The following is a 4595-nucleotide window of genomic DNA, read 5'->3' on the forward strand; positions in this document are numbered from 1 at the left end:
GCTGGACGTTTCAAATTTGGCAGCCGGGCTCTGCGAGAGTCACATAGGCATTGTTGCATCATAACCAACCAAGGCTTTTGCGGAGCGCGAATGTCTGTGTGGCAGCGAATGCAGTTCCAAGGGACAGTGAAAACCAGGTAGAGCTTTCAGTGCTGGCAGCTTTCGTGTGGGCGCAATCGCTGGACGTTTCAAATTTGGCAGCCGGTCTCTGCCAGAGTCACATAGGCATTGTTGCATCATAACCAACCAAGGCTTGCGCTGATCGCGAATGTCTGTGCGGCAGCGAATGCAGTTCCAAGGGACAGTGAAAACCAGGTAGAGCTTTCAGTGCTGGCAGCTTTCGTGTGGGCGCAATCGCTGGACGTTTCGAATTTGGCAGCCGGGCTCTGCCAGACTCACATAGGCATTGTTGCATCATAACCAACCACGGCTTGCGCAGAGCGCGAATGTCTGTGCGGCAGCGAATGCAGTTCCAAGGGACAGTGAAAACCAGGTAGAGCTTTCAGTGCTGGCAGCTTTCGTGTGGGCGCAATCGCTGGACGTTTCAAATTTGGCAGCCGGGCTCTGCCAGAGTCACATAGGCATTGTTGCATCATAACCAACCAAGGCTTGCGCAGAGCGCGAATGTCTGTGCGGCAGCGAATGCAGTTCCAAGGGACAGTGAAAACCAGGTACAGCTTTCAGTGCTGGCAGCTTTCGTGTGGGCGCAATCAGTGGACGTTTCAAATTTGGCAGCCGGGCTCTGCGAGAGTCACATAGGCATTGTTGCATCATAACCAACCAAGACTTTTGCGGACCGCGAATGTCTGTGCGGCAGCGAATGCAGTTCCAAGGGACAGTGAAAACCAGGTAGACCTTTCAGTGCTGGCAGCTTTCGTGTGGGCGCAATCGGTGGATGTTTCGAATTTGGCAGCCGGGCTGTGCAAGATTCACATAGGCATTGTTGCACCATACCCAACCAAGGCTTTTGCAGAGCGCGAATGTCTGTGCGGCAGTGAATGCAGTTCCAAGAGACAGTGAAAACCAGGTAGAGCTTTCAGTGCTGGCGGCTTTCGTGTGGGCGCAATCGGTGTACGTTTCGAATTTGGCAGCCGAGCTCTGCGAGAGTCACATAGCCATTGTTGCATCATAACCAACCAAGGCTTTTGCGGACCGCGAATGTCTGTGCGGCAGCGAATGCAGTTCCAAGGGACAGTGAAAACCAGGTAGAGCTTTCAGTGCTGGCAGCTTTCGAGAGGGCGCAATCGCTGGACGTTTCAAATTTGGCAGCCGGGCTCTGCCAGAGTCACATAGGCATTGTTGCATCATAACCAACCAAGGCTTTTGCGGACCGCGAATGTCTGTGCGGCAGCGAATGCAGGTCCAATGCACAGTGAAAACCAGGTAGAGCTTTCAGTGCTGGCAGCTTTCGTGTGTGCGCAATCGCTGGACGTTTCAAATTTGGCAGCCGGGCTCTGCCAGAGTCACATAGCCATTGTTGCGTCATAACCAACCAAGGCTTGCGCAGAGCGCGAATGTCTGTGCGGCAGCGAATGCAGTTCCAAGGGACAGTGAAAACCAGGTAGAGCTTTCAGTGCTGGCAGCTTTCGTGAGGGCGCAATCGGTGTACAATTCAAATTTGGCAGCCGGGCTCTGCGAGAGTCACATAGGCATTGTTGCATCATAACCAACCAAGGCTTGCGCAGAGCGCGAATGTCTGTGCGGCAGCGAATGCAGTTCCAAGGGACAGTGAAAACCAGGTAGAGCTTTCAGTGCTGGCAGCTATCGTGTGGGCGCAATCGCTGGACGTTTCAAATTTGGCAGCCGGGCTCTGCCAGAGTCACATAGGCATTGTTGCATCATAACCAACCAAGGCTTTTGCGGAGCGCGAATGTCGGTGCGGCAGCGAATGCAGTTCCAAGGGACAGTGAAAACCAGGTAGAGCTTTCAGTGCTGGCAGCTTTCGTGTGGGCGCAATCGCTGGACGTTTCGAATTTGGCAGCCGGGCTCTGCCAGAGTCACATAGGCATTGTTGCATCATAACCAACCAAGGCTTGCGCTGATCGCGAATGTCTGTGCGGCAGCGAATGCAGTTCCAAGGGACAGTGAAAACCAGGTAGAGCTTTCAGTGCTGGCAGCTTTCGTGTGGGCGCAATCGCTGGACGTTTCAAATTTGGCAGCGGGCTGTGCGAGAGTCACATAGGCATTGTTGCATCATACCCAACCAAGGCTTTTGCAGAGCGCGAATGTCTGTGCGGCAGCAAATGCAGTTCCAAGGGACAGTGAAAACCAGGTAGAGCTTTCAGTGCTGGCAGCTTTCGTGTGGGCGCAATTGCTGGACGTTTCAAATTTGGCAGCCGGGCTCTGCCAGAGTCACATAGGCATTGTTGCATCATAACCAACCAAGGCTTGCGCAGAGCGCGAATGTCTGTGCGGCAGCGAATGCAGTTCCAAGGGACAGTGAAAACCAGGTAGAGCTTTCAGTGCTGGCAGCTTTCGTGTGGGCGCAATCAGTGGACGTTGCAAATTTGGCAGCGGGCTGTGCGAGAGTCACATAGGCATTGTTGCATCATAAACAAATAAAGCTTATGCGGAGAGATAATGTCTGTGCGGCAGCGAATGCAGTTCCAAGGGACAGTGAAAACCAGGTAGAGCTTTCAGTGCTGGCAGCTTTCGTGTGGGCGCAATCAGTGGACGTTTCAAATTTGGCAGCCGGGCTCTGCCAGAGTCACATAGGCATTGTTGCATCATAACCAACCAAGGCTTTTGCAGAGCGCGAATGTCTGTGCGGCAGCGAATGCAGTTCCAAGGGACAGTGAAAACCAGTTAGAGCTTTCAGTGCTGGCAGCTTTCGTGTGGGCGCAATCGCTGGACGTTTCGAATTTGGCAGCCGGGCTCTGCATGAGTCACATAGGCATTGTTGCATCATAACCAACCAAGGCTTGCGCAGAGCGCGAATGTCTGTGCGGCAGCGAATGCAGTTCCAAGGGACAGTGAAAACCAGGTAGAGCTTTCAGTGCTGGCAGCTTTCATGTGGGCGCAATCGCTGGACGTTTCAAATTTGGCAGCCGGGCTCTGCGAGAGTCACATAGGCATTGTTGCATCATAACCAACCAAGGTTTTTGCGGACCGCGAATGTCTGTGCGGCAGCGAATGCAGTTCCAAGGGACAGTGAAAACCAGGTAGAGCTTTCAGTGCTGGCAGCTTTCGTGTGGGCGCAGTCGGTGTACATTTCAAATTTGGCAGCCGGGCTCTGCCAGAGTCACATAGGCATTGTTGCGTCATAACCAACCAAGGCTTGCGCAGAGCGCGAATGTCTGTGCGGCAGCGAATGCAGTTCCAAGGGACAGTGAAAACCAGGTAGAGCTTTCAGTGCTGGCAGCTTTCGTGTGGGCGCAATCGCTGGACGTTTCAAATTTGGCAGCCGGTCTCTGCCAGAGTCACATAGGCATTGTTGCGTCATAACCAACCAAGGCTTGCGCTGATTGCGAATGTCTGTGCGGCAGCGAATGCAGTTCCAAGGGACAGTGAAAACCAGGTAGAGCTTTCAGTGCTGGCAGCTTTCGTGTGGGCGCAATCGCTGGACGTTTCGAATTTGGCAGCCGGGCTCTGCCAGAGTCACATAGGCATTGTAGCATCATAACCAACCAAGGCTTGCGCAGAGCGCGAATGTCTGTGCGGCAGCGAATGCAGTTCCAAGGGACAGTGAAAACCAGGTAGAGCTTTCAGTGCTGGCAGCTTTCGTGTGGGCGCAATCAGTGGACGTGTCAAATTTGGCAGCCGGGCTCTGCCAGAGTCACATAGGCATTGTTGCATCATAACCAACCAAGGCTTTTGCGGACCGCGAATGTCTGTGCGGCAGCGAATGCAGGTCCAATGCACAGTGAAAACCAGGTAGAGCTTTCAGTGCTGGCAGCTTTCGTGTGTGCGCAATCGCTGGACGTTTCAAATTTGGCAGCCGGGCTCTGCCAGAGTCACATAGCCATTGTTGCATCATAACCAACCAAGGCTTGCGCAGAGCGCGAATGTCTGTGCGGCAGCGAATGCAGTTCCAAGGGACAGTGAAAACCAGGTAGAGCTTTCAGTGCTGGCAGCTTTCGTGTGGGCGCAATCGCAGGACGTTTCAAATTTGGCAGCGGGCTCTGCGAGAGTCACATAGGCATTGTTGCATCATAACCAACCAAGGCTTTTGCGGAGCGCGAATGTCTGTGCGGCAGCGAATGCAGTTCCAAGGGACAGTGAAAACCAGGTAGAGCTTTCAGTGCTGGCAGCTTTCGTGAGGGCGCAATCGGTGTACAATTCAAATTTGGCAGCCGGGCTCTGCGAGAGTCACATAGGCATTGTTGCATCATAACCAACCAAGGCTTGCGCAGAGCGCGAATGTCTGTGCGGCAGCGAATGCAGTTCCAAGGGACAGTGAAAACCAGGTAGAGCTTTCAGTGCTGGCAGCTATCGTGTGGGCGCAATCGCTGGACGTTTCAAATTTGGCAGCCGGGCTCTGCCAGAGTCACATAGGCATTGTTGCATCATAACCAACCAAGGCTTTTGCGGAGCGCGAATGTCGGTGCGGCAGCGAATGCAGTTCCAAGGGACAGTGAAAACCAGGTAGAGCTTTC

Source organism: Mycteria americana, unplaced genomic scaffold (genome assembly GCF_035582795.1).
Source record: "Mycteria americana isolate JAX WOST 10 ecotype Jacksonville Zoo and Gardens unplaced genomic scaffold, USCA_MyAme_1.0 Scaffold_27, whole genome shotgun sequence".
In the NCBI taxonomy this organism is placed as follows: Eukaryota; Metazoa; Chordata; class Aves; order Ciconiiformes; family Ciconiidae; genus Mycteria; species Mycteria americana.